The sequence below is a fragment of the Nomascus leucogenys genome, chromosome 20 (assembly GCF_006542625.1).
Source record: "Nomascus leucogenys isolate Asia chromosome 20, Asia_NLE_v1, whole genome shotgun sequence".
NCBI lineage: Eukaryota > Metazoa > Chordata > Mammalia > Primates > Hylobatidae > Nomascus > Nomascus leucogenys.
Window position 1 is genome coordinate 83437278 of NC_044400.1, and position 18590 is coordinate 83455867.

At 40.3% G+C, this 18590-nt stretch overlaps 1 pseudogene; it reads right to left on the bottom strand.

Moving 5' to 3' along the window:
• Nucleotides 1-10744, bottom strand: part of LOC115831807 — an 84626-nt pseudogene extending 73882 nt beyond the window's left edge.
• Nucleotides 10745-18590: the final 7846 nt, after the last annotated feature.

Consider the following 18590-nt stretch of genomic DNA (forward strand, 5'->3'; position numbering starts at 1 on the left):
TCACATACAAGGGAACTCCTATAAGGTTATCAGCAGATTGCCCAGCAAAAACCATGCAAGCCACACAGGAGTGAAACCATATATTTAAAATGCAAATGAAGGGAGAAAAAGAAAAAACCTTGACAACTAAGAAGACTATACCTGACAGAGCTGTTCTTTAGAAATGAAGTATCAAAAAATCCTCTCAGATTAAAAAAAAGTTGAAATTTTTAATCACTATACCTGACTTACAACAAATGCTAATGAGAATTTAAGTTGTAATGGAATCCAAACTTACAACAAAATTATAAATCTTACTGAAAGTCATATATACATAGTCAAATTTAGAAGGCTATAAAACTGTTAATTATGGTGAATGAATTAATCACATTTAACTCTGGTATAAAAGCTACAAGAAAAAATTATTACAACTACATATAGCTTCAATAATTTGTTAAAGGGTATACGACATAAAAAGATGTAGAGTGTGACATAAATACTATGTTGAAGGGAGTAAAATTGTTTAATTTTTCTATACATAGAAGCTAACTTTTGCTTGAGGCCAGGAGTTCAAAACTAGTCTGGTCAATGTAGCAGGACCCTGTCTCTTAAATAAGTACATAAATAAAATTAAATAAAGATCTCAGAAAGCTATTTAGTCTTTTAAAAAAAGGAGCAGCTGCGCCTGATGGCTCATGCCTGTAATCCTAGTATTTTGGGAGTCCAAGGCAGGTGGATTGCTTGAGCCTGGGAGTTCAACACCAGCCTGAGCAACTTGGCAAAACCCTGTCTCTACAAAAAATACTAAAAAAATTAGACAGGGTGGCATGTGCTTGTAGTCCCAGCTACTTGGGAGACTGAGGATTGCTTGAGCCTGGGGAGGTCAAGTCTGCACTGAGCTAAGAATGTACCACTGCACTACAGCCTGGGTAACAAAGCAAGACCCTATCTATACAAAACAAAAAGCTAAATTCTTATCTGAAGCTAGATTTTATAACTGAGATGTTTTACATAAGTTTCTTGGAAATTACAAAAAACACTGTAGTGGTTATACACAAAAGAAAAAGCATATAACAACAAAAACAACAAAAATCAAGAAAATACAAAGGAAGACAGCATGAAACAATTAAAAACAAACTACTAAATGGTCAGAAAACAGTAAGAAAATGGCAATAAGTTCTTATCAATCAGCAAATCATTTAAATATATAAAGATTTAGTTATCCAATAAAAACACATTGCTATAGTTTGAGTGTTACCGCCAAAATTCATGTTAAAATTTAACTGACATTGTGAGAAAATTAAGAAATGAGGCCCTTAAGAAGTTATTAGGTCATGAGCACTCTACTCTCTTTGTTTGTCTGTGCCCTGCCCCCAGAGGTGGAGCCTAGAGAGGCAGGCAGGCCTCTTTGAGCTGTGGTGGGCTCCACCCAGTTCAAGCTTCCCAGCTGTTTTGTTTACCTAAGCAAGCCCAGGCAATGGCGGGCGCCCCTCCCCCAGCCTCGCTGCCACCTTGCAGTTTGATCTCAGACTGCTGTGCTAGCAATCAGCAAGACTCCGTGGGCGTAGGACCCTCTGAGCCAGGTGCGGGATATACTCTCCTTGTGTGCCGTTTTTTTAAGCCCATCGGAAAAGTGCAGTATTAGGGTGGGAGCGACCTGATTTTCCAGGTGCCATCTGTCACCCCTTTCTTTGACTAGGAAAGGGAACTCCCTGACTCCTGGTGCTTCCCGAGTGAGGCAATGCCTCGCCCTGCTTCCACTCGCGCACAGTGCGCTGCACCCACTGTCTGGCACTCCCTAGTGAGATGAACCCGGTACCTCAGATGGAAATGCAGAAATCACCCGTCTTCTGCATCACTCACGCTGGGAGCTGTAGACCAGAGCTGTTCCTATTCAGCCATCTTGGCTCTCTTGCCTCATGAGAGCTCTACTCTCATGAAAGGATTAGTATCATCATTTCCACAGTGGGTTAGTCATCATGAGAGTGGTTCTATTATAAAAGTGAGCTCTGGTGTACACCTTCCCTCATCCTCAAGCCTTTGGTCATGTTTTGATGTGGAAATGTGATTCTCATCAGATGGGAATGACATGCTCTTGGACTTCTTGGCATCCAGGATTCTGAGCTAAGTAAATTCTATTCTTTATATATTACCAACTCTGGGATATTCTGTTATTGAATCAAAAAATAAATGAAAACATTCACAGAATGTCTGAATACATTTAAAAAGTCCACAATATGCTGTGCACAAGAGACTTATTTTAGATTTAAGGACATATATAGCTTAATGGTACAAGCATGAAAAAGAACATTCTATGCCAATAATAATTAAAAACGTGTGGGAGTGGCTATAATTACATCACACTAAATAGACTTGTAGAAAAAATCTGTCAGAAAAAAATAACTTTATTATATTATGAGTCTAATTTGTCAAAACATAATTAAATACATATATGTACCAAACATTGGAGCACATAAATATATAAACACATATTAACAAAACTGAAGAAAGAAACAGACAGATATAATAGGGGACTTTACTGCCCTACTTAATACATCAGTCAGACAGAAAACTAGTGAAAAAACAATGTATTTGCATTGCACTATGAAACTGCACCTAACAGACGTGTATAGAACACTTCATCCAACAGTATAATTTATATTCTTCTCAAACACACATGGAACATTCTCCAGGACACATCATAAATCTGGCCCACAACAAAAACAAACAAGTCTTTTCATTTTTAAAAAGATTGAAATCATGTTTTTTAAATCACAATTTAGTAAAACTAGAAATCAATATAAGGAAAAGTAAAAAACTTAAAAATATGTGTATATTAAACAACATGCTTCTGAACAACCACTGGGTCAAAGAAGAAAAAGAAAGAAAAATCACAAAGTATCTTGAGAAAACTGAAAATAGAAACAGGACATATCAAAACTGAAATGTAACAAAAGATGTTCTAAGGATTTTATAGTAATATATTTTTATATTAGAAAAAAGACCTCAAATAATGAAACTTTAATCCTCAAAACACTTGAAAAATAACTAATCCCAATGTTAGCATAATAAAATAATAAAAATTAGACCTCTAATAGAAATAAATTAGATACTTAAAAGACAACAAAAAAGATAAATGGCAGGCCGGGCGCGGTGGCTCACGCTTGTAATCCCAGCACTTTGGGAGGCCAAGGCGGGCGGATCACGAGGTCAGGAGATCGAGACCACAGTGAAACCCCGTCTCTACTAAAAATACAAAAAAAAAAAATTAGCCGGGCGTGGTGGCGGGCGCCTGTAGTCCCAGCTACTCGGAGAGGCTGAGGCAGGAGAATGGCGTGAACCCGGGAGGCGGAGCTTGCAGTGAGCTGAGATTGCGCCATTGCACTCCAGCCTGGGCGATAGAGCGAGACTCTGTCTCAAAAAAAAAAAAAAAGAAGATAAATGGCAGAGAAATAATCTACATATAAAAAGTTTCTAAATCAAAGGTTTTTAGAAAAGAGAGGAGAGTAAATGCTCTTCCTTTATTTTCCAGTTGGAGGACTAAGTCTCTCATTTCTGTTTTGCACTTATATTTACAGTAACCACATCTGAAAACTCTGCTTCGAACTCGTGGACATCTGATATCCAGCATGGCCTGAATTTAGGCACCTGCAGGGTAAACATGGACACACTGTCTTCACAGGAAAGAGGGTTTGTGGGGGAAAAAATGCAGAATAGAAAAGGTGCTATCAAGAACCCATGGGTGAGGGTTGGTGCACAGTTGGTGAAAGAACTGGTTAGTGCTACAGATACTGGCCCAGGCAGGACAGTTCTGACTTATAAATGTGTGCGTGCAGGGAGATAAGATGGTCAGGTGATCCAGAAACCTAGGCTACTGCAGGAAAGAGGTTACTGGTGCAGATTCAAGATCTGGGAGGTAGAAAGAAGCCATGAATCTTCTGGACACTTACGTGGCCTATTAGTGGAAAACTCTAGAAACAGGTTTTCTTAGCACAATTCCTGAGTGAAGCTTTGTCATGAGAGAAGCATGGCCATACCGTTGCTTAGCATGTATGTGTGTGAATGTGCAGAAATCACATTGTAGTAGCAGGGTGGAGAGAAGAGTCTGTCCTCAGAACTCCTTCACTTTAAGTCCTCAGTCCCCTTCGACCCCTGGAGGAGACCTAGAATCACAGGACAATTCACTGTGTGACAGCTTGTGTGCAAACAACACAACAAAACAAAAAAGCCTCTCCATTCTACAACAGACCCAGTGTCTCCCTCCAACCAAGGTTGCTATGATATCTTAATGTTTTTGAGAAAGGGTCTCACTTTGTAAACAAAGGCTGGAGTGCAGTGGTGTGATCTTGGCTCATGGCAGCATCGAGCACCCAGGGTTCAAGCAATCCTCCTGCCTCAGCACACCCCCAGGGAGCTGGGAATACAGGTGTGTGTCACCTTGCCCAGCTAATTTTTTTGGACTTTTGGTAGAGATGGGATTTCACCATGTTGCCCAGGCTGGCGTTGAACTTCTGAGCTCAAGCAATCTGCCCTCTGTGGCCTCCCAAAGTGCTAGGATTACAGGCGTGAGCTATCGCACCTGGCCTGACATCTTTATTCTAACACCAAATATATGGAGTTTGCTGAACACCAACCAATCCTCCAACACCAACTGGGTGTCCAACAACTCAATTCTGACAACACCAGGGTCAGCACAGACCCCACCAGCTCAGGGCTTAGGCCCACAACACTGCTTCCACTCCATGTGCCAGTCACAAGCCCCAGGGACCCATCTATACTTCAGAGCAACTGTCTATAAATCATGAGCTTCCATAACTCCCTCCCTCAAGTTAAAGGATTTGATAAAACTACTCACAGAACTTGGCAAAAACACTTTACCTATGTTTACTAGGTTATTATATTGGATACAACCCAGTAAAAGCCAAAAGGAAAAAATGTATAGGACAAAGGAAAGCAGGGAAAACATGAGGCAGGCAGTGAATCATGGTAATTATAACTAACATCTCTCAAATCCTTTGTGTTCTGCAAGAAAAGCTTACTGCAAAGAAATGCCCTTTTCATTATGACTTTTATGATGCTCCCTCTTTATATATCACAAATTCACAGATTCTATATTCTCATTTTTCCCTCATAAACAATTAAATATTTTTGTCTTCAGTGTTCAGAACAGAATACTTGTTAACCAAACTGTTCAATTTTTCTCTCCTCCCAGGCCCCTGGACTATGCTCCACCTTCAGTCTGAGCCAGCATACAACCCTCTTGATGCCCCTCCCAAGAACAGGCTGACTTCAGGGTGAAACATTCTCTAATCTTGAATCTGATTTTGCTGTTCTCCATTCTGCCCTCTCCCATCTTCTTTCTAATCTTGTTTGCTCCTCCATAGGAAAAATAGCCTTTATCTGCCTCATTTTGGAGATGCTTGCAGATCTTATGCTTGGTGCTTTTTCCATTGCAATACTCCTTAAAATAAAGTCACTTGTTACCTACATCGGAATTTGTTTTATTTGATGATATCTAGAAACAGCCTGATGACAATAATAATTACACCCTCTCAGAGGACATCACGACCCTCCTCCCATCCCAACTCTCACTGCATCTGCCTGTGGATCCTCAGCTTTCCAGGGCTCTATAGCTTCTCAGTATAAAGGCTCTCTTCATGTCTAATTTGAGCCAGGCTGGGACACCTGTAGAAAATGTTCCCAAGAAGAAACTACGGGGCTGTTGATGACCTCCTTTGGCAGGGTCAAGATCGGCCTTACCTTGCAGTCAACAGGCCTAGGTCTCTGATTCCCAGTCAAGATTATTCACTTAGTTTTATATAAAAGAACTCAGTGTTTAAAGAATCCAGCAAAATTCCTCAAACTCATTGCTTATGTTTATAGGAGGAAAGGAGATTGTAAGGCACTTACATTTTATACTTCAACAAGAAAAGCCAAAATATCTATTTCAGACAATAAACATGTCATTTAGGTATTATTTCCATAATAACAAATAGGAAATCATACATTAACATTAAGGAATGTCAAGTCCTATTCCATAAAATTTAACATTAAATTCAGACATCCAGATAACAAGATATAGAGTAGACTTATTATCACAAATTCTCTACCATGCAGAAAAACTGATATTTTGGCACATCTCTGTAAATCATCAATTTATCTACCAAAATTTCTTCTAAAAATGTATTCACTTCTCCACAGCCATAAAGGAAGATAACTGTTTCCTACTTTTGTTTATCCAGTAATATTCCCATAACTAAGCCCTGAGGTTCTGTATGAAACCACTTCTAAAATGTATAGATCTCAAAAACTTATTACACACTCTCAAGGGAAAAATGAAAGAATTTTTAACAAATATGTCACTAGACATTTTTAAAATTCACAATCCTACTTTTCAAGCACTACTAATAAAAGGCATTGTAGTTACTAAAAGTGGAAGTTGAAATAAGTAAACATTTTTTCAAGATGACAAACCCAAGGAGTGGCAGTACTGGCTGGAATAATGATATGTCTGACTCAAGTGTCAAATCGGGCTGAATGTCTTATGATGTACGTCCTCCCACCTTCATCTTTCTCTTTGAAATACTCAATGACCAAGAGCCTCTGCACTGTGTGCCTGTGTGCGTCTGGAGTGCCTATTATTTATTTATTTATTTGTGCAGATCCATGCACCATCTTGCCAGAATGGACTTTCATTGTCTTTGGGGATACTATCTTTTTCTCCCTTCACAATTCTGAAAAAATCCAGATGATAGAAATTATTTCTGACTTTCCCCTCAGTATCAGAATTCCATTGGCTGAACAGCAATGTGTCTCCAAAAAATGGAAACTGGATTGGGAGAAAGAAAATCTTGGCCAGGCACGGTGGCTCACGCCTGTAATCCCAGCACTTTGAGAGGCTGAGGTGGGTGGATCATGAGGTCATGACCATCCTGGCCAACATGGTGAAACCCTGTCTCCACTAAAATACAAAAAATTAGCCAGGCATGGTGGCGTATGCTTGTAGTCCCAGCTACTTAGGAGGCTGAGACAGCGCAATCGTTTGAACCCAGGTGGTGGAGGTTGCAGCGAGCCCAAATTGTCCCACTGCACTCCAGCCTGGGCAACAGAGCAAGACTCTGTCTCAAAAAAAAAAAAAAAAAAAAAAAAGAAAGAAAATCTTAATGCCACAAGGATGTGGCTTTTTGAATGAAGCATAAACCACAAGAGTGCTCTGAGCACCAGGGCACCCAGCTGCTTCTGAGAGGGTCCACCCCACACCTCAGGCAGTCCACTATGATGAGATGCTGCAGTAACTGTTATGCCCTAACCACTCCAAGAGACACGGCTACCGTGGGCATCTGGGATCTTCCCCAGAGAGTTCTGAAGCCTAGGACCAGGAAAAGACAACAGGATGGCTGAGGACAAATTACCTTGTAAAGTTGGGAACCTAAACCCAAAAACATTCTCATAAGACGTCTGCATCTGAAGAAGACAAAAGAAGAGGCACAAAGGACACACACTTTCACCACTGTTATTCAACATAGTACTACTAGAAGTGTTAGCTAGAGCAATGAGAAAGAGGAAAAAAAAGGCATCCAAATTGGAAAGGAAGAAGTCAAATTATCTTTGTTTGCAGATGATGTGGTCTTATATTTGGAAAAACATAATTCACTAAAACACTACTAGGATTGGTTAGTCAAGATATAAGATTAAAAGTCAGCCAGACATGGTGGCTCACACCTGTAATCCCAGCACTTTGGGAGGCTGAGGCAGGCAGATAACCTGAGGTCAGGAGTTCGAGACCAGCCTGGCCAACATGGTGAAACCCCGTCTCTGCTAAAAAAAACTACAAAAATTAGCCGGGTGTGGTGGCTCATGCCCGTAGTCCCAGCTATGTGGGAGGCTCAGGCAGAAGAATTGCTTGAACCCAGGAGGCAGAAGTTGCAGTGAGCGGAGATTGCACCAATGCACTACAGCCTGGGCGACAGAGTGAGACTCCATCTAAAAAAAAAAAAAGCATGTCTATATGTTAACAGTGAACAATGTAAAAACAAATCAAGAGAATAATCCCAGTTACAATAGCCACAAATTAAAATTAAATACCTAGGAATTAAGCAAAGAAGTGAAAAATCTCTACAATTAGTACTATAAAACACTGATGCAAGAAATTTAAAAAGACAAAAAAACTGAATAATATGTTATGTTCATGAATAGGAAGAATCAACATTTTAAAAATGTCCATACTACCCAAAACAATCTACAGATTTAATACAATCTCTAGAAAAACATCAGTGACATTCTTCACAGAAATAGAAAAAACAATCCTACAATGTAAACAGAACCACAAAAGAATCAGAATACCCAAAGCCATTGTAAGAAAAAAGAAACTGGAGAAATCACAGTATTTGACTTTAAATGATACTACAGTGCTACAGTAATTAAAACAGCATGAAACTCACCAGTGAAACAGTAGAGAGAATGCAGAGAGATATCCATATATCTACAACCAACTTATTTTTGACAAAGGTGTCAAGAATATATACTGGGAAAAGGAGTCTTCAATAAATTGTGCTACAAAAACTGAATATCTATATTCAGAAGAATGAAACTAAAACTCATCTCTTGCCATATCAAAAAATTAAATCAAAATGGATTAGAGACAAATCTAAGACCTCGAACTATGAAACTCCTACAAGAAAACACTGGTGAAGCTCTACAGGTGAAGCCCAGGAAACTGGGGAAAGATGTCTTGAATAATACCCCACAAGCACAGGCAACCAAAGCAAAAATGAAATGGAATCACATCAAGTTAAAGAGCTTCTAAACAGCAAATGAAACAATTAACAAAGTTAGGAGAGAACACATAAAACGAGAGAAAATATGTGTAAACTGCCCATCAGAAAAAAAAAATGAGAATACGTAAAGTGCACAAACAGCTCTATAGGATAACATTGAACAATCTGATTATAAGTGGGCAAAAATTTGAATAGACATTTTTCAAAAGAGAGCATACAAATGACAAAAAGGCATATGATGAGGTGCTCAACATCATTTATCATCAGATAAATGCAAACCAAATGACAATGCGATATTATCTTACTCCAATTACAACAGCTCTTATCCAAGTCAGGCAATAAAAAATGCCAATGAGGATGTGGAGAAAAGTGAACTCTGGCACTGTCTTGGTGGGAATGTAAATTACTACAACCACTATGGAGAAGAGTTTAGAGGTTCCTCAAGAAATGAAAAATAGAGCTACTATATTATCCAGCAATCCCACTCCTAAGTAGCTACATAAAAGAAAGGAAATCAGAACATCAAAGAGATATTTGTACCCCTATTTTTATTGCAGCATTGTTCACATTATCCAAGATTTTGAAGCAACCTAAGTGTCTATCAACACATGAATGGATAAAGCAAATATGGTACATATACACCACAATGGAGTACTTTTTTTTTTTTTCTTTGAGATGGAGTCTCCCTCTGTTGCCCAGGCTGGAGTGCAGTGGCGCGATCTCGGCTAACTGCAAGCTCTGCCTCCGCCTCCTGGGTTCACACCATTCTCCTGTCTCAGCCTCCCAAGTAGCTGGGACTATAGGCACCCACCACCATGCCTGGCTTTTTTTTTTTTTTGAGACGGAGTCTCACTCTGTCTCACAGGCTGGAGTGCAGTGGCGCGATCTCGGCTCACTTCAAGCTCCCCCTCCAGGGTTCATGCCATTCTGCCTCAGCCTCACGAGTAGCTGGGACTACAGGCGTCCGCCACCATGCCCAGCTAATTTTTTGTATTTTTAGTAGAGATGGGATTTCACCGTGTTAGCCAGGATGGTCTCGATCTCCTGACCTCGTGATCTGCCCGCCTCAGCCTCCCAAACTGCTGGGATTACAGGCGCGAGCCACCGCTTCCGGCCTTGTTTTTGTATTGTTAGTAGACACGGGGTTTCACCATGTTGGCCAGGCTGGTCTGGAACTCCTGACCTCAGGTGATCCCCCTGCCTCGGCCTCCCAAAGTGCTGGGATTACAGGTGTGAACCACCACATCCTGCCAATGGAGTACTTTTCAATCATAAAAAAAAGTAAGATTCTGTCATTTGCAACAACATGTATGGAACTAGAGATCATTATGTTTACAGAAATAATCCAGGCACATAAAGGCAAACTTTGCATGTTCTCACGCATTTGTTGGAGCTAAAAATTAATTTCATGAAGCTAGAAGAATGATTGTTACAGAGGCTGGAAAATATAGTAGGGGGCTGGGAGGAAGTGAGGAAAATTAATGGGTTCAAAATAATTGGAAACAGTAAGATTTGGTAGTTGCTAGTACAACAGAGGGACTATAGTCAAAAGCAATTTAATTGTACATTTCTAAATAACTAAAAGAATGAAATCAGATTGTAAAACAAAGGATAAGTAGTTGAGATAATGAATACCTATTTACCTTGATGTGATTTTTATGCATTTCTTGCCTACATCAAAAATCTCATGTAACCCACAGATATATATATATAGCTACTGTGTATTCACAAAAATTAAAAATTAAAATAATAAAAATATCAATTTAAATTGCAAAGCTTAAAAATAAAAATCCCTGGTCCTCATTTCTTCATAGGTATATGACCTTAACATCATATTGATCACATTGCCTTTGTGGGAATTCCAAAACATAGTTAAGAATGTGTACTACTTCACTTTAGCAAAATGCCAAAAACATATAGAAGAGAAGAAAAATTTTATTAAAATTTTATTATGTCTGGCACAGCCTTACCTCCTGCCAATACAGCATGGTCAACAATGAGAAACTCCCAACTCTATGCTTCATCAGGAGAGAAAGATAAAAGCAGAATATGTGCCCACATTTTTGGTTTTTGGGGGGCTGTCAAAGATGGGTTTTGTCTCCCCTGACACAAAGTGCTGAAGAAAAAGGTGGTATACTTTGGATGACAGCAGCTATGCATATTTTACATTACTGAAAGAAGCAATCCTAAAGATATATGAGAACTAAAGAGGCCAGAGGTGCTCAAAAATTGTCAAAAAGAGGAACAACATGAGAAGCATCATACATCCTGATTTTGAAAACCTATTATAAAGTTATGGTAACTGAAATACTTTATAACTGGATCAAAAAAAGACAATACCAGTGAAACAGAATAGAGCACGTAAATAATCCCTTGCATATATTATCAAATGAAGAGTAATTTACACATCCATTATCCGTATTCATTGTAGCATCATCTACAAAAGCAAATATGTGGAAAGAACCAAGTTTTCTTTTTTCTTTTTTTTTGAGACAGAGTCTCGCTCTGTCACCCAGGCTGGAGTGCAGTGGCATGATCTTGGCTCACTGTAAGCTCTGCCTCCCAGGTTCATGCCATTCTCCTGCCTCAGCCTCACGAGTAGCTGGGACTACAGGTGCCCGCCACCACGTCCGGCTAATTTTTTGTATTTTTAGTAGAGATGGGTTTCACCGTGTTAGCCAGGATAGTCTCGATCTCCGGACCTCGTGATCTGCCCATCTTGGCCTCCCAAAGTGCTGGGAATACAGGCTTGAGCCACGGTGCCTGGCCAAGTTTTCTTAATAAATGAATAAAGACAATTTGGAATGTACCAATAATTAAATATTATTCAGCTTCTTAAAAGCAGAAAATTTTATTATATCCACAATAAGAATGCATTTTTTTTTTTTTGAGACGAAGTCTTGCTCTTGTCCCCCAGGCTGGAGTGCAATGGTACAATCTTGGCTCACTGCAACCTCCACCTCCTGGGTTCAAGTAATTCTCCTGCCTCAGCCTCCCGAGTAGCTGGGATTACAGATGCCTGCCACCACGCCTGGCTAATTTTTGTATTTCAAGTAGAGATGGGGTTTCACCACTTTGGCCAGGCTGGTCTCGAACTCCTGACCTCAGGTGATCTGCCCACCCAGGCCTCCCAAAGTGCTGGGATTACAGGCATGAGCCACCGTGCCCAGCCTAAGGATGCATTTTTGAGACTCTATTTATGTGCAAGAAGCCAGGCACAAAAAGATAAATACTATATAATTCCACTTATGTAAGATACCTAAAGTAGTTAAACTGCTAGAAACAGAAAGTGGACTAAACTGTTTTGGGGCTAAGTGGAGAAGAAAATGAGTAGTTGTTGTTTCACAGACAACCTGTTAGAATGCAAAATAACTCATGTTTTAAAACTTTTAAGATCTAGGTATATGTGCAGGTTTGTTATATAGGTAAACTTGTGTCATGAAGGTTTGTTGTACAGATTATTTTGTCATCAAGGTATTAAGCCTGGTACGCATTACAGATTGAATTACACAATGCATCCTTTCATATCACATGGAATCAAACTAGAAATCAAAAGCAGAAGCAAAATTGTGAAATCCAAAATTATGTGAAATTTAACAGACTCTTGAACATATTCTTCTGTCAGAAGATTTAACATTTTTAAATGACAATACTACCCACAGTGATATTCAAATTCAATGTAATCCTGATGAAAACCCAAGTGATACTTTTTAAAGAAATCTTTTTTAAAATTCTTACATTTACATGGAACATCAAAGGACCACTGTTAGCCTGAACATTCTTAGAAAACAAGAACAAAGTTAGAGGCACAATGCTTCCTTTGTTTAGAACAGATTACAAAGCTACATAAATAAAAACAGTGTGGTACTTGAAAGAAGACAAATAGTGATGGAACAGAACCCAGAACTTAAAGCCAAACCATGTTTGTGTATATGCTCAAATGATCTTCAACAAGGTTGCTATGACTGCACAACAAGAAAAAGACAGTCTCTTCAATAAATGGTGTTTGAAAACTCTGTAACTACATGGGAAAAACTGAGGTTGGGTCCTTCCCCCAAACCATATACAAAAACTGTCTTGAATGAGTTAAATATTTAAATGTCAGAATTATACCTATACAATCTCTAGAAGAAAGTACAGTAAGATTATGACCTTGGTCTCAGCAATGTTTCCTTGCATACAACATCAAATATCTAGCAACAAATTAAAAAACTCAGAAAAATGGGACTACATTAAATTTATCTTTGCATATTAAAATAAACATTTTGTAAGAGTCCCACCTAAGAAGAAAACAAGTTAAAAAGCATATATTTGACAGAAGCTAACATCCAGAATAAACAACTTCAAGAAAATCAACAAATAGTAACATGATTAACAAATGAACAAGATAAAAATGGTTCTCCAAAGATGAAATGCACACAGCAAACAATTATTGAAAAATATTTCCAATCTTTAGCAAAATGTAAAGCAAAACCACAATGAGGTATTATTGTGCATTAATTAGGATGGCCAATATCAAGCAAACAAACAATGACAAATGCCAATCCTTTTGAAGGATTTTAAACCCTTGCATACTGTTGGTGGAAATAAATGTGATACAACCATCTGAAAAATGTATAAAGGTTCCTCCAGAAATTAAAAATGAAATAATTATATGACCCAGTAATCCCACTCCTTTTTTTTTTTTTTTTTTTGAGACAGAGACTTGCTCTGTTGCCCAGGCTGGAGTGCAGTGGCGTGATCTCAGCTCACTGCAACCTCCGCCTCCTGGGTTCAAGTGATTCTTGTGGCTCAGCCTCCCAAGTAGCTGGGATTATAGGTGCCTACCACCACAACTGGCTAATTTTTGTATTTTTAGTAGAGACAGGGTTTCACCATGTTGGCCAGGCTGGTCTTGAACTCCTGACATCAAGTGATCCACCCGCCTTGGCCTCCCAAAGTGCTGGGATTACAGGTGTGAGCCATGGTGCCCAGCCCCACTTCTGAGCATCTATTCAAAATATGCAAAGTATACCTGAAAGAAATATTTGCTTATCCATGTTTACTGCAGCAATATTCACTGTATTACTTTATTCCTGCATTGCTATAAAGAAATACCTGAGCCTGGGTAATTAATTTTTAAAAGGAGGTTTCATTGGGTAATGGTTCTGCAGCCTGTACAGAAAGTGCAGCAGCTTCTGCTTCTGGGGAGACCTCAAAAGGCTTCCAATCATAGCAGAAGGCAAAGAGATGGTGAGTCATCTTACATGGTAGGAGCAGGAGTAAGAGAGACTGAGAGAAGAGGTGCCACATACTTTTTGAAAAATGAGATCTCAGGAGAACTCACTCACTATGGCAAAGACAGTACCAAAGGGGCTAAGCTAAACTATTCATGAGAAGCCAAACCTATGACCCAACCACCTCCCACCAGGCCCCACTTCCAACATTAGGGATGGCAATTTGACATGAGATTTGAATGAAAATGCAGATCCAAACCATATCATTTACAAAAGCCAAAAACTGAAAAAACTCAAACATCCTTCAATGGATGAATGATTTAAAAAGATGTGGTTTATACACACAACGAAATATTCTTTAGCCTTCAATGAAAATATCTTGTGAGATGCTACAATAAGGATAAATCTTAAAGCCATTATTTAAAGTGAAATGACACTGACAAAGTGACAGTGTATGATTCCACTTTTATACAATATTCTGAGTAGTAAACTAGGAAATAGAAGTAGAAACATGCTTGCCTATGGTTAGGGTTGTGAAACCTTAGTGGAGCCAGAGATCAAGGAGGGTTATTTAGAAAAAGCAGGCCCTCACCCAGGTGGCTAACTCAAGGGCCCATAGACATGGCTACAGACAAGGAAATGGCACACTGAGCCAGGTGTTACTGAAGATTACGAAGCAGTTCTGCAAACTTTCTCAAACTCCTCTCAGCTACAGTCCACAAGTAGTTCTTCCCATTAAGAGACCTGCAGGGAGACACACCCAGCCATAACCCTGGAGGCAGGCTTGTATATCTTGGCCTCTGCTGTGCTCCCTGAAGCAGCCCCATGACTCAGTTCTAACCCTCACAGCCACAAGCCATGGCCAGTTGTACAGACTCAGGGACCCACATAGAGACTTTGAAAACTGTTCCCAGGTAGTCAGTAGAAGCCAAACCCATTCATACACCTGATATTTGGCCCATCATATGCAGACAAACTTCAAACCCTACCCTACTGCCTGCCATATAGATTAATGTCCTCAAGGATATTTAATGTTTCCATGGCCCAGAAAGAATCCATGACTGTCCAAATCTCTGGTAATACAACCATCAAAGGCAGACCCCACAGCAGACCCAGAAGCACCCTTCTGACTCAGCTACAACCCTTCTCCTCTGCAACCCCAGAGGTAATCTCATCAGCCTGGGGACCCAACAAATGGGAGATCTTTACCTGTCAAAAAGTTTATAGAAACTGTAATCATTGTTAGATCCTTCAAATGTACAGACACAGGGCTGCTTCAGAGACTACAGCTGAGGCCAAGATATGCAGGCCTGTCTGCAGGGCCACAGCTTCTATCTTAACATATTATTGGAAGTTTCTTTTAGAACAATTGGGCAAGGAAAAGGACAACAAAGCTCTCCAGCTTGGAAAAGAAGTAAAAATGTTACTGTTTGTAGATAATATGATCATGCATATATATATAAAACCCTAGAGTAAAACAAGAAAAATTATTTGAACTAATAAATGCATTCGTTAAAGTATCAGGATACATAATTAACATACAAATACTTGTAGGGTTTTTTTTTTTTTGAGACATGGTCTTACTGTGTTGCCCAGACTCATCTCAAACTCCTGTCCTCAAGTCATCCATCTGCCTTGGACTCTGAAAGTGTAGGAATTACAGAAATGAGACACTGCACCTGGCCCAACATACAAATATTTGTTGCATTTCCATACAGTAGCAACAAACTTTCCAAAAAAAGAAACAATTTCCATTTGCAATAGTATAAAAATAAGAAATTTAATTAAAATAAATTTAACCAATGAAGTAAACAAATTATACATTAAATACAATAAGATTGATGACAAATTGAAGTAGACACAAATAAAGGAAACATTCCATTAGGATAACTAACACTGTCAAAGTATCATATTATCGAAAATGATCTACAGATTCAATGTGATCCCTATCAAAGTTTTAGTGGCATTTTTCACAGTAATAGAAAACACAATTGTAAAATTTAAGTGTAACCTTAAAGAACTTTAAATAACCTGCACAATCTTGAAAAAGAACAATGCTGGGGCATCATACTCTTTTTTATTTTTATTTATTTATTTATTTTCCTTAGTATTTATTGACCATTCTTGGTTGTTTCTCGGAGAGGGGGATGTGGCAGGGTCATAGGACAATAGTGGAGAGATGGTCAGCAGATAAACACGTGAATAAAGGTCTCTGGCTTTCCTAGGCAGAGGTCCCTGAGGCCTTCCGCAGTGGTCATGTCCCTGGGTACTTGAGATAGGGAGTGGTGATGACTCTTAACGAGCATGCTGCCTTCAAGCATCTGTTTAACAAAGCACATCTTGCACAGCCCTTAATCCATTTAACCCTGAGTTGACACAGCACATGTTTCAGAGATCATGGGGTTGGGGGTAAGGTTATAGATTAACAGCATCCCAAGGCAGAAGAATTTTTCTTAGTACAGAACAAAATGGAGTCTCCTATGTCTACTTCTTTCTACTTAGACACAGTAACAATCTGATCTCTCTTTCTTTTCCCATTTCCCCCTTTTCTTTTCGACAAAACTGCCATTGTCATCATGGCCCGTTCTCGATGGTCGCTGTCTCTTCGGAGCTGTTGGGTACGCCTGCAGAAAGGCTATCACTTCACACTTGGAAGGTTGCACAGCAGCCAGGCAGAGGCGCTCCTCACATCCCAGACGGGGCGGCCGGGCAGAGGCGCTCCTCACTTCCCAGATGGGGCGACTGGGCAGAGGCGCTCCTCACTTCCCAGATGATGGGCGGCTGGACAGAGGTGCTCACTTCCTAGATGGGGCGGCCGGGCAGAGACGCTCCTCACATCCCAGATGGGGCGGCTGGGCAGAAACGCTCTTCACTTCCCAGATGGGGTGGCGGCCGGGCAGAGGCGCTCCTCGCTTCCCAGACGGGGTGGCCGGGCAGAAACGCTCTTCACTTCCCAGATGGGGTGGCGGCCGGGCAGAGATGCTCCTCACTTCCTAGATGGGGTGGTGGCCAGGCAGAGGCGTTCCTCACTTCCCAGATAGGGCGGCCAGGCAGAGGCGCTCCTCACTTCCTAGACGGGGTTGCGGCTGGGCAGAGGTGCTCCTCATTTCCTAGATGGGGCGGCCGGGCAGAGGCGCTCCTCACTTCCCAGATGGGGCGGCCGGGCAGAGGCGCTCCTCACTTCCCAGATGGGGTGGCCGGGCAGAGGCTGTAATCTTAGCACTTTGGGAGGCCAAGGCAGGCGACTGGGAGGTGGAGGTTGTAGCGAGCCGAGATCACACCACTGCATTCCAGCCTGGGCAACATTGAGCATTGAGTGAGTGAGACTCCGTCTGTAATCCCAGCACTTAGGGAGGCCGAGGCGGGCAGATCACTCGAGGTCAGGAGTTGGAGACCAGCCTGGCCAACATGGCAAAACCCCGTCTCCACCAAAAATGCAAAAACCAGCCAGGCGTTGCGGCACGCGCCTGCAATCCCAGGCACTCGGCAGGCTGAGGCAGGAGAATCACGGGAGCCCGAGGCAGGGAGGTTGCAGTGAGCCGAGATCACGCCACTGCACTCTAGCCTGGGCAACAGAGGGAGATCGTCTCAAGAAAGAAAGAAAGAAAGAAAAAGAAAGGCAGGCAGGCGGGCGGGCGGGCGGGCGGGCGGGCAGGCAGGCAGGCAGGCGGGCAGGCATACTCTTTAATTTCAAATTTTATGTAAAGGTTATAGTAATCAAGAGTATGGTATGTGCATAGAAACAGACACAAAAGCCAATGGAACAGAATAGGGAGCCCAGAAACTAAACCAGAATACAAGGTCAACTAATCTTTGAAAAGGCCACCAAGAATATACAATGCAGAAAATACAGTCTTGTTGATACATGGTGCCAGAAAAACTGGGTATCCACAAGTGAAAGAATAAAAGTAGAATATTTGCTTATACCATACCCCCAAATTAACTCAAAATGAAACACTTAAATGTAAGACATAAAACTTTAAATCTCCTGAAGAAAACATAGAGAAAAAAAATCTTGTTAATATTGGTCTTGGCAGTAACTTTTTTGATATGACATCAAAAGCACAGCAACAAAAAATACAAACAAATGGGACTGCATCAAATTGAACAGCTTCCACACAGCAAAGAAAAAAAAAAATTTAACCCTATAACATAGGAAACTATTTGCAAGCCATATATCTAATAAGAAGTTCATATCCAAAATGTATAAGACACTTCTGCAATTCAAAGCAAAATAATAATAATAACCCATTCAAAAATAGACAGACCATACATATAAGGGAAATCTGTATGCTGTTGGTGAGATGTAAATAAATAAAGTCATCATAAAAACCAGTAAAAAATGAAAATGGAAATATCATACAACCCAGCAATACCACTTCTGGGCATCCTACCAAAGGAAATAAAATTTGTACCTTGAAGAAAGATCTTCAGCCCTATGTTCACTGTAGTATTGTTTACAATAGCCAAAATATGGTATGTGTGTGTGTGTATATATAGACAGTAGAATACTATTCCGCTAGAAGAGAAGGAAATCTAGCCATTTACAACATGGATAGACCTGGAGGACATTATGCTAAATGAAACAAGCCGAACAGAAAGGCAAAGAAACTCCTTG